The sequence below is a fragment of the Heterocephalus glaber genome, unplaced genomic scaffold (assembly GCF_053883595.1).
Source record: "Heterocephalus glaber isolate CG9 unplaced genomic scaffold, H.glaber_assembly_v1.0 deba00001795, whole genome shotgun sequence".
Classification (NCBI taxonomy): Eukaryota; Metazoa; Chordata; class Mammalia; order Rodentia; family Bathyergidae; genus Heterocephalus; species Heterocephalus glaber.
Genome location: NW_028258476.1, coordinates 3538774 through 3551239, shown reverse-complemented (window position 1 = coordinate 3551239; position 12466 = coordinate 3538774). Strand labels below are relative to the sequence as shown.

General features: G+C 43.6%; 1 pseudogene across 1 annotated transcript; it reads right to left on the bottom strand.

The window, feature by feature from the left end:
- Nucleotides 1-2772: 2772 nt before the first annotated feature.
- LOC101723128 (bcl-2/adenovirus E1B 19 kDa-interacting protein 2-like protein) lies at nt 2773-12020 on the bottom strand (annotated as a pseudogene). Its single transcript, XR_015448146.1, has 6 exons — nt 12007-12020; nt 10262-10455; nt 6687-6789; nt 5997-6128; nt 4654-4740; nt 2773-3078 (listed from the first exon to the last, which is right to left on the bottom strand). The product of XR_015448146.1 is annotated as a bcl-2/adenovirus E1B 19 kDa-interacting protein 2-like protein (transcript).
- Nucleotides 12021-12466: the final 446 nt, after the last annotated feature.

Below are 12466 nucleotides of genomic sequence, written 5' to 3'. Positions count from 1 at the left end.
CGCCATCACTTCCACCGCCGCAGGCACCAGGCTGCTGACTGCTGTGAGTGTGAGCCCAGTGGTGGCTCTGGCTGCTGCCCTGGCTCTGGGGGCTGCTGCTGAGCTGGCTCACAAGCAGGTGTGGGGAATACCAAACGGTCCAGAACCCTCTGCAGCCTGATGCTTCCCTCTTTCTACTCCATTTCATCCAAGTCACAGATTGACAAAGAACCGTGAAGAACCTTGTACTCTAAATGCTCAGCCTGGATCTCCATCTTCCTTTCCACCTTACTCCATATTGTAATAAAGCTCTGATTTTCTACTCTGGACATGTGTTGATCATTCTCTATTTTTGGTAATTCCCAAAATCTCCCAAAGGTCAGAGACTCAGGGGGAGACCCTTTATGATGCAATGAGAGTGAGTGAGTGAGTGAGAATCAAAGGCTACTTCAGGGACCTCATCCATTCCTTCCAACTCCAAGAGCTTTACCGCTGGCCACAGCAGCTTTGCCTTCTCCTTGCCGAGTTATTATTTTTATGCATTCCAGAAGTTGAGACAGGTTGAGAAGTATGTATTTGCGAACTTGGGAATCTTCATTTTACAGAATTTCCCTGCTTGCGGAATCAATTCTTGAAGAAATGTTAAAATGCAGGTTGAGACCCTTCCTCCTGCAAAATCCCACACAGCTTCTACGGAAGTTAAGTTCAGCTATTGACTTGCTGCCTTACATACATGACAAAAACTCTGTCTTCTCAGTGTTTGAGCTGCATCTCAGGACTGTGTCCTGCTCCCTGGCCCCTGTACCAGGCAGGTGAGTGATGCATGACGGGGATACTTATCCAGAAAGTCACTGATGTCTAACTTAGAAAATTAAAAGGATGCAAGGTTGGCAACATTTCAAGGAGGAATGGATACCTCCTCCTTCATCCTTTTTTTTTCTTTTTCCCTTCACCCTCAGGTATGAGAAGGTGAGGAGTCTTGACAGGTAGGGGAGGTTTGGTGTTAATGGGGGAGGAGGGTGGAGGTGGGAACAGGGCAGGGGAACTGAGAACTGATGCGCTTTAGATTCAGCCTAGAGGCAGCTGCAGGCCCATGCTGGTCAGGGGGCCTCATGAAGACGGATTCTCCAAGAGAGCCCAGCTGGCTGCCCGGCTGAGACATTCTGCTCTCTTCCTTTTCAAATCCCCTGTACACCCAATCATTTTCTTTGCCTATGCTCTTGATTACTTTGTCAACCCTATTATAAGTTTATTTTTAAAATGCATTTTAAGTACCAATTTTAAGCTTTTAAAAATTCTTATTGGTGATTTCCACAAAATTGATGATGTTACTCTTGAATTTTTTTTCCGATTTTCAATAGCTTGTGCCATGTGTGTATAGGAACCTTCAAGTGTTTTTCACATAATTAATGCATCAGGCTTCATCAACTCTTTGTGTAATATCCTTTGCCATAGAAACGTTTTTGTTTTATGTAATGGAGTACGTAGTCTTTTTGCTGTTACAGTTTCACATTTCTTGCATCAGTTAAGCCCTTTTCCCTTATTCTTCATGTCTACCTGTTAGCAATTAAAATAACTTTCTAAGAAAGCACCCTTCCCACAACCCAAAAGCAAACTTCATAAACTGAGGATGGAAAGCAGGCAACCTCAGTTCTTCTGTGTGGGGCTGGCCATTGCCGGCCTGGAGTGAGGCTCTGATGTGTCTGCCGAGGCAGGCACAGGTCGCAGGGTGACTGGTCAGGAGGCCCAGCCCCGCAGCTGGGAAGCTGGGTGCTGTGGGAGCTCCTTGGAGACAGAGGAAAACCGGCCTCAGCACCCAACGGGGACTCGGAGGCCTTTCTGTAGGTCTCCTTGTTTCCAGTCCCCTCATCAACCAGAGGTGGGTGGGACTGAGGTTTGATCTGATTCTCAGGGGCAGGACAAAGGAGAAGCAGAATCTGAGGGTATCAGGGAGCCCTGGGAACTGAATATAGTTTCCAGGCTGGTGCTCTTACCCCACCCACTATCTCTTGCATATGAGAAAGAACAAGTCTCTCCAGTGCTCATAGCAGGAATTCAAAATTCTGTGTTTTGTACGCAAGCCTATGTTTCTTCTATTCACAGTGTCCGTTCTGAATAGTACACGGAGCCCATCAGAATCCTCTGCCCGGATCACACTGGCCGGCTGGTTCCTGCCCACATGTGACTGTTCCTCTTCAGGCTGCAGCAAGGCGCTGCCTGAAACCCTGCCTCCTCCAGGTTTTCCTGGCTGCTTCTCACTGCTGCACATGGAGCAGCCCCAGGAAAGATACACATAAACATTTTCACATAACCTCACTTCTAACTTTTCTTTTAATATTTACTTGTTACTAAATTCAATACATTAGTTTAATCATTGGTCAATGAATGAGTCAAAAGAAATGGTTCAAAAATCATTGGGCCCAATAAAACTTAAAGAGGATTTAATATTTTAACTTCCATTTTCTTGGGATTGGGGTAAATACTGACATTCAACTCTCAGAAATGAAGACTGTTCCACACTAGATACTAGTTTTCTATGAGAACATACCTAGAGAACTCCTATGCATCCTCCAGATTTCATCTTCAGTTTTACATTTTCTGGGAAGCCCTCCCAGATCAATTTTGCTGGTAGTAAATCTCTCCTGTTGGATTACTCTGGAGGTTTCCAGTGCTGGCTACACTTTAGAGTTACCCAGAGAACACTGAAAAACACTGTTGTCTTGGTCTCACTTCTAGGTAAATTAATCTTAGAAATGACAATTTTGGTTTCCAATTTTTGTAGTCAGGGCTTAGGCAAGGGAAAATATTAAGTACAGGACACATAATTTATAAGATTATATTACGATAATGACACCTAAAGAGTCAAATGCAAAGGAGTACAGGAGAGATAAACCACACACTAGAGACCCGAAGAATCCAGCTGGGGGCCTGGATCCCAGCAGTGCCCCCAGAAGTCTAGCTCTTCCAGCCCCAAACCTTCCTCCTTCCTGTAGGACTCACTGTCTGACAGCTTCGGGGATGTGAAGTTGGTCTAGGCAGATGAGCCGGCCTAACTCCCCCAGGCTGTCCACAAATCGGATCTTCCGTGTGAACTTGGAACTGCAAAGAATAAACCAGTGAGTTTCATTCGAGGAGAGTCATTCCTGGGGAACTTTACAGAGGGAAATGTAGCAAGTAGAGTGTTTAGGGCTAGAAAGAGTCTGGGTGGGGCAAGATTTTTTTCTTTCCCAGTACCGGGAGTGAACCCGGGGCCTTTGCACTGAGCTATAGCCCCATCCCTTTTTAAGATGTCTTTTGTTCTTTCTTTTTTTTGGACAGGGTCTCACTAAGTTGCCCAGGCTGGGATTGAATTTGAGATTCTCCTGCCTCAGCCTCCCAGACTACTGGGATTACAAATGTAATCCCAGCTAAAATCTTAATTATTATTATTTTTTTTTTGGAGACAGGGTCACACTATGTATAGATTCCTTATTTAATGACCTACCTGTTTAATGACTATTTGGACTTACAACTCACTGCTTGAATTTATGACCATCTTCTTTGGGGGGCGTGCCGGGGTTGTGTTTTTTTATACAGTTCTGTACATCTTATTTATAGAGCCTCAATGTCTTTTTTATTTGTTTATTTATTTTATTTTATTTTTGGTATGGGGATTAAACTCAGGACCTTGCATTTGCAAGGCAGGCGGTGGAACAACTGAGCTAAATCCCCCAGCCCTTTTATTTATTTATTTTTGAGACAAGGTCTCACTATGTAGTTCAGGCTGGTTTTGAACTCACCATGGAGCCCTGGCTGCCCTCGAATTCCCAGTGATCCTCCTGCCTCAGCCTCCCAAATGCTGGGATTACAGGTGTGTGCCACCACACCTGGCCCTCATTGTCTTTTTTTAGTATAGTACCATTTGTTTATACGGTACTGTAAGTTTTGCTGGTGGTACTATACAGTATAGTATTGTAGTTTTATGTTATCTATTACAGTACTGCATGTAAGAGTTATGCAAATAGAAACAAAGTCAGTAGGTTAGTGTTTCCTTTGACCATTTCTTCTGAGTATCATAATGCACATTCTATGTACAATTCCTCATTTGGTGATTGATTCATTCCTCACTAAATGAATGTCTGTAGTTCAGGCTGGCCTTGAACTTGTGGGGATCCTCCTGCCTCAGCATACTGAGGATTATAGGCATGTGCCACCATGCCTAGCTTAATCTTCATTTTGAAAATGAGGAAAAGTCCTGCTTCAGTCCCAGGTTGGGGACGCTTGTAGGCACTCAGGCCGCGACATGTGCAGGGCTGTACTCGTGACGCCTGCTGCAAACCAGGAGGACATCTCTCCTCAGCTTTCCGATTGCTGATGAGTCTAAGGTGAGGGAAATCCATTTGATGATTACTAATAAATTTTTTATAGACGAAGGAGAATAAAGGAAAAAAATGTTTAAAAAAAGAAAAGGAGGAAAAGGAGCTGAGTGTGCTGGTGAATGCTCTAATCCTAGGACTGGGGAGGCTGAGGCAGGAGGAAGCCTGAGCTACATTGCAAGTTCAAGGCCAGCCTGAACTACAAGACACAGTTTTTGTTGTTTGTTTTTTGGTTTTGGTACTGGAGATCATCGAAGGACATTTTTTAAAAAAAGAAAGAAAATGAGGAAAAAGAAGTACTTGTCTCAAGAGCCAGTACTTGATGAAAGGCCGAAGCAATGCCAGAAACGTCTTCACATACCATGTAGCATGAACAACCAACAGGGCTCGTAGGTTTTTCCGGAGCCTGCAGAAGAATATGATGAGATCATTCTGTCCCTGGGGCTGCCTTCATGCCTGCAGATCAGGTGGAGCCACGGTCTATACTGCAGTGGCCCTGGCTTCTCTAATGGCTAGATTCCTGTACCAGTTATCCAACTGATTTAACCCCCATTCCTTTGAGAAGCTGGAATCTCAGCTCTGCCCATCTCCATCAGCCTGCCATGCTCCTCGTTTTAAGAAAACTCTCCTTTTGGGCTCCCTCTGTTTGGCATTGGCTTGCATTTTATTTTATGTATTTATTTTTAAGCAGTGACAAATTTTATTTGAAAAAGTAAAAGTGAAGAGTGAGGGAGAAACTGCTCTGCAGAGGGAACTTGGGCTGTGTGAGAGAAAAAGCAAGATGCAAGTACACCCTGGGGGAGAGTAGGCCATCGTGAGAACAGCCACTAGTTCAGGCTGGCCTCGAACTCACTATGTAGCCCAGGCTGGCCTCGAACTCACAGCAGTCCTCCTGCCTCAGCCTCCTGAGTGTTAGAATTACAGGTGAGGCGTGCGTCACCACACCCGGCCCTCCATGTGGTCTTTCCTACCCCATTTCCCTCCTGCCCTACCCCCACATAAGTTCCTTTTGCCAACTTCTCCATTCTTCCCTGACATGTGGGAGAAAAACACATACATAAAGAGCAGGGATGAAGGAAGAGAAGATAATAGAGATGCGCAGAAGGAAGGAAACGGTGAGGCTGGGAGAAAGAAAGCGAGCTTCTGTGTGCCTGCAGGGCATCACGTGGATGCACCCACTTTCCACAGATGCTCAGTGGCAGAGGTCTCCTTGCTGCCACTCTACAGGGAAGAACATGAGGCCCAGAGGGGCTTGTCCACCATCCTACAGACGGCCAACGATAAAGACTTGAAAGGGGGCCGGGATTTAGCTCAGTGGTTCTGCCGCCTGCCTCAGAAAGCACAAGGTGTCCAGCACCCAAAAAAAAAAAGACTTGAAAGTGCGATTGCAGGGGGAAGGAGGAGGGGACAGAGAATTAAGATGTGTCAGGTGCCACCCCCCACGCCACCAGGACTCACTAAGTACCGCCAACACGGACTCATCCGAATAAAAACGAGAACAGAAGAAACCACGATTTCAGGACTTCAAGCGAGGGGAGGGCGGAAGACAAGAGCAGCTTGGAAAGAGAGAGGGTGAAGGGACGAACGAACGGGAAGAGGGAAGGACCGGAAGACGGAGCACAGAATGGAAAGGAAAGGAAGCGAGCTGCAGCGAGGCCTCACCGCCGGTCCAGGGTGCGGTAACACTGGCGGATCCAGCCCAGAGGCGGCACCTGGGCCCTGCTTGTGCCTCCGCTCAAGTGAACGAGCAGATAATTTTCAGCCACCAGCAGTTCCAGGGTCCCCACCAGATACCTGGGGTGGGGGGATAATATCGCAGGGAAGGTGTGTGGGGGCCCAGGGAGTCCGAGAAAATTCATGTAGCTGCTAATCAGCTCCTGCTCTTTCTTTCTTTCTTTCTTTCTTTCTTTCTTTCTTTCTTTCTTTCTTTCTTTCTTTCTTTCTTTCTTTCTTTCTTTCTTTCTCTCTTTCTCTCTTTCTTTCTTTTTTCCTTCCTTCCTTCCTCCCTCTCCTTCCTTCCTTTCCTTTCTTTCTTTTTTTCTTTCTTTCTCTCTCTCTTTTTCTTTCTCTCTCTTTCTCTCTCTTTTTTCCTTTCCTCTTCCTTCCTTCCTTCCTTCCTATCTCTCTTCCTTTCCTTTCTTCCTTCCTTCCTTTCTTCCTTTCTCTCTCTCTTTCTCTCTCTCTCTCTCTCTCTCTCTCTTTCTTTCTTTCTCTTTCTTTCTTTCTTGGCTGGAACTCAGGCCCTTGCACTTGCCAGGCAGGCTCAGTGCCACTGAGCTACATCCCTGGCCCCTAGCTACTACTTTTCCCTCCTGAATCCCCTCCTGTAGCCTTTCAGGCTTCCCACCTCACCTAAACAAGTGTTCCATGATGTAGGTGTAGTTGGGAATGCTGCTCCGGGGTAAATAACAGGAAGCAAAGAGGATGACAGCATTGAGGCCATCACCATGGTAACCTGGGGACAATGAGGGAAAACCTCACACAGGCCACAAATATGTACCGACAAACAGCGCATGGGACCAGGCTGAGGGACACGGCAGGTATCTGGGGGTGACAGACAGCTTTCTCCAGCTCAGGTGCTGTTTTCACCCCTACCTAGCAAAAGCCAGTTTCTACCCCTTCTCCTGGCTGTTACCTCTGTGAGACAGGACTTTCTTTTTTTTTTTCCCCCCATTAAGTTTATTGGTACATTTTAGGTATAAAAAACAGTTACATTCATCATTGGCATTTTGTAACTTTACATGAGTCTCTTGGTTCTTATTTTTTCCCCATTCCCTTGCCCTCCCTTCACCCTCTTCACCCTTCCCTATTTGCAAAGACCTTGTTTCCATGTTTTTCCTTTTCTCATATTTTTTCTTTTCTCTTTTTTCCCTTCCCCTACCCCTCACAATTCCCCTGCTCTTTTAGACCTTTTCTTCCTGTTACACAATGTCAATTATACATTTTTAAAATTACAACATCATGATCTAGGAGACATTACCACAGATTTTACAGAATTAAAAGGATATAGAAAGCATATTTCAAAAATCTGTTTTGAAATAAATTTGACAACTTCTAAGAAGTAACTTGGAAGACAAATTAATGAAACTAACTCTGGAGGAAACATAAAATTTGAATAGCACCTATTAAAGAAAGTATATTCCTAGCTTGAAAACCTACCTATATAACAATAGCAGGCTCATAAACATTTTCACTGATAAATTATATCAAACATTTAAAGCAGAAAAAAGAAAGAACACTTCTCCCCTCATTTTAGGAACTCAACATTGTGCTAATCCTAGAACTGGATAAAGATAATAGAAGAAAAAAGTATGAACACAGATAGAAATTTGTTCAACAAAACAAACTATTGGAAGTCAGATCTGGCAGTATGCAGAAAGTGGTTTTCTTATAGGGATGGCAGTGTTGGTTCAGCATTGGAAGATCCACCCCTAAAAGTCATCATTTAAACAGAGGAAAGGAAAAAGCCATATGATCCTGTCACTAGTTGGAGAAAAAGTATTGGACTAAATTCCACAGCTCTTCATGGTAAAAGCTATCAGGAGACTAGAAGTAGAACAGAACCTTCTTAACAGATTAAAGACATGTACTCCATACTTCCAGCGAAAATGCCTTGTATGAATGGAGAAGATACAATGATTTCTCCTTAAGGTGGGGAACAAGGGCAGATATGTTTACTCTTCATCTGTCCATTAAACTTTGAAACTTAGGCCAACGAAAATAGTCTGGCAATAAAATGACACAACTAGGATAGGATTGGCAAGGTAAAAGCAAAATCTTTATATGTAGATGAAATGATCATCTACAGAGAAAATACTAAGAAATCTCTAGGAGCCCCTAGAACTTGTACTTGAATTTAGCAGGATTAGAAAACACAAGGTACATATAAAAATTAAGGTCTGTGTATACTTGCTATAAATGAAGAATTGGATATTGAAATTTAAAAGTTATGTAGGAGTACAAAGGACCCAGAAAAGTTAAAAAAGAAAAACAACAACAAAAACAGTGTTGGAAGACGTTTAGTACCTAATTTTAAGACTTCTTCTAAAGCTACAGAAATCAAGGCAGTGTTGGTGTAAGGAAAGACATATAGATCATTGGAATAAAACAGAAAATCTAGAAATAGAACCACACATATATGGTCCACTGAGTTTTGAAAGATTATTTCACATTAGCATTTTATAAAATATAAACTCAATTCAAGAGCCGAGGAAGAGATAGTGTGTTCAGCAAATGGCACTAGAAGGTCTGGTATTTGTATATAAAAAATTAACCTCAACCCTTTATTTCCATACATGAAAATAACTTGAAGGGATCTTTGAACCTAAATATGAAAGCCTAAAAGTATAAAACTTTAAGAAGACATTATAGGGAAAATGTTTATGAATTCAGGGTAGGCAAGAACTATCTAGCATACAAAAGACATGATGTATAAAAGAAAAAATTGATAAATGAGATTCCATCAAAATTTAGAACTTTAAATGACATCATTAAAATGAAAAGTAGTCCTTAAACAGACCATATTTACAATGCATATAACCTATGACCAGAATATATAAAGAATTCTTAGAGCTCATTAATAGACAACCCAATTAAAAAGCAGACATAAGAAGATGATAAACAGCCAGTACAGCACAAGGAAAGATGTGGAACTCTAGAATCAGAAAAATACTAATCAGTACAATAACAAGACTGAATTATACACTCATTAGGGAGATGAAGTTAAAAGTTTTAAAAGCCTTGTCACGACTTTTTCTTTTTGTGGGATTCTCCCCCTTTGCGTTTAATTTGTCATGCTCAATGGATTCATTCTGCTGGGCTTCCTGGGGTTGTGATCCTCATTGTGTTTTCCTAGGGTATTGTCTAAAATTTTTTGGAGTGCCAGTGTGGTATTCATGAAGTTCCTGAGGTGTTCTTTATCATGAAAATATCTTATTTCTCCATCAATTTTGAAAGATAGTTTTGCAGGGTACATCAGTCTGGGTTGGAGGCTGTTTTCCTATAGGGCTTGAAATACATCACTCTAAGCTCTTCTTGCCTTGAGGGTTTGCATTGAGAAGTCTGCTGTGATTCTGATGGGCTTTCCTTTGCATGTGATTTGTTTCTTTTCTCTCACTGCTTGTAGAATTTTGTTCTTCTGTTGGATTTCTGGAATACTAACTATTATATGCCTATGTGTAGATTTTTTTTGATCAAGGTGAGCTGGAGTCCTAGATGCCTCACTTATCTATATGCGAAGTTCTTTTCCCCTGTTTGGGAAGTTTTCTGCCATCACTTCTGTGAACAGTTTTTTTATGTCATCTGCACTCTCTCCTATTTCTTCATTGACTCCAATCAGTCTTATGTTATTCTTCTTTGCATCGTCTAGCAGCTGACGGATTGCTTTCTTGTGGTCCCTTACAATTTTAAAGAAATTTTTCTTTGCCTAGTCACTAATTGCAATCTTTTCTTCTATATCTGAAATTCTGTCCTCACATTGGTTCATTCTGCTGTGCAGACTTTCGATGGAGGTTTTAATCCCCTGGAAATCTGTTTGCATCTGTTTTATGGATTCCATTTGTTTCCTATGTTGAGATTCCATCATGTTCCTCAGATCCTCTGTTTTTTTATCTGTGTCCTCTAGATTTATTAATCATGTCTTGCACTATGAGCACAATCTTTGCTGTTATCTGAGTAATTATTTCTGATTTCATTTTCCCCAGATCCTCTTTTGTTGCCAGTTCGGAGAGTCCAGGTGGTTGAGTATCAGAGTGTTCCATCTTGTTTCCCTTTGAGGTTGCTGTAGGTGATCCAGAAGTCTGTTTTTGAGGCTTATGTGTTTTCTCATTTTCACGGGGTGGGGGTGCTTCTGGCGCCTGCACAGCTCACCTTCTCTGCCCTAGGAGCTTGGGATGGCAGTGGGGGAGCTTCCTTCCGGGTGCTGGGACCGGCTCATGACAGGACTTTCTTATAGGGCTCAATGATGGTCATGTTCACTCGTTGCTCCTGCTGTCCTGTTCAGAACACCCTCCAGCGATAACCGTTTTCTCCAGCCACATCCCATACACAGCCCCGGCCCAGCCTTTTGGCTGCCTCGCTGGCCCTCAGGCCTTCTGCCCGGGGCAGGTCATTTAAAACAGTACTGGGGTCATGGGGTATAGGGGGGTTCTGGCCTTCAGCACCTTCTCACTTCTCCAGACCCTGTTCTCAGTTTGCTCCTCCAACCGCTCATTCTTCAATTGTTTCCCTGCCTCTTTAGCCAGTTTGTTCAATTAACCCAACCCTTTCTCTTGTAACTTTTTATTTTCAATTTTTCACTGGATGGTGGCCTTGGGGTGGCCTTGAGGTGGTGGCCTTGCACAATGGCAGGTCTGTGGCTCTTGTCAGATTCTGTCTTTTTCCATTATCTCTCTTTCTTGCTCCCTCTCTTTGTGTTTTTTACTGTGTGAGCTCCTCTATTTCCAGTTTTCTTTCTTTCTTTCTTTTTCAATCCTGGGGATCGAACTCAGGACCTCATGCTTGCCAGGCAGGCATGGTGCCACTGAGCTACATCTGTGGCCCCTTCCCACGGTTTCAATTGCCACCTGTGAGACGATGGCTCACAAATTGCCCTTTCTAACTCAGACTTCTCTCCTAACTCCAGATCCCGACCCCTAAATGCCTAGACATCTCCATTTTGCACCTTCTGGTCACAAGTCACACAAAACAACTCAGAATCATTTTCTTCTTCCTTTTCCCCTATATTTCCTATCTTGATGAATTGCTCATCCATTGGATGCTGGAAACTGTCATCTGAGACTCCTTTTCTCTATCAGCTCTCAGACCAATGGGGTTACAGAGCCTCTTCCTTCTGTCTACCGTCATCTTTCCACCGCTGCTGTCCCAGACTGCGGACACCTCTCACGTGGCCTCAGTACGGCCCCCTCCTGTTCTCTCCTCCTCTATGTCGTTTTCCTCCAATCCAGCCTCTACACCACAGCTAGAATAAGCTTTTTCTTCCCCGGTACTCTTTTACTCGAACTATAATGCATTGTACTGCCACTTGCTCTGATCTTCCCATAGCAAATAAAGAGTTGCCTCAGTTTGAAAAACAGTGGCACAGGGCTTGGGGCTGGGGGCTTACTCAGTGGTAGAGCTCTTGCCTAGCATTCCTGAAGCCCTGGGTTGATTTGTGTAGTGGGAAAGGAGGTGCATAGCATTTAGCATCCTATTATAAGACAGGACCATAATAGCATTAATACCCTCATGGCAGAACTTTAGGGTTTTTTTTTTTCTTTCTGCTATCAGGGATCAAACTCAGGACCTTGTGCTTTCGAGGCAGGTGCAGTGCCACTAAGCTAAATCCCCAGCCTGAGATGGATTTTGTGCCAACATTTTGCCTTTTCAGAAGAGGGCCAAGCATTCAGGCAAAGAGGAAACACTTCCAAAGGTTCAGATCCTTCCTATACCCTTTTCTGTTCATTCTTGTTTTTTGTTGTTTTGTGTATGTATGGTGCTGGGGATTGAGCCCAGGGCCTGCAAGAGCTACCTGAGGGTCAGACTAGGGATGGAAAGGGTTAATGGGATCCAGCTTTTTTTAGATTTTGAGATGGTCTCACTAAGTTGCTGCACCAGACTCAAACTTGTAAGTCTCCTGCCTCAGCCTCCCAGAGTGCTAGGATTATGGGCTTAGCCACCTTGTCCACCAATATACCTTTTTCTCGGCATTTCAGATTTTCAAATCTGAAGAAATACTTGGATGGTGGCACACAGCTATAATCCCAGTGTGTGGGAGGCTGAGCCAGGAAGATCACTGTGAGTTTGAGGCCAGCCTGTGTCACACAGTGACTTTAAGAAGCCTGAACTACATAGCGAGACCTTGTTTCAAAAAAAATTTTTGTGGGCTCGGGGATTTAGCTCAGTGGTTCCACTGCCTGCCTTGAAAGTGCAAGGACACAAGTTCAATCCTCTGTACCAAAAAAAACCCCTTTTCTTGGTTTTTTGAGACAGGGTCTCACTTTGTAGTACAGGCTGACTCACTATGAACTCACTGTGTAGAACAGGCTGGCCTTAAAACTTGTGATCCTCCAGCCTCAGCCTCCTGAGTGCTGGGATTACAGGTGTGTATCACCACATCCGGCTCAAAAAACTTTTTTTTTTTTTAAATACAGAAA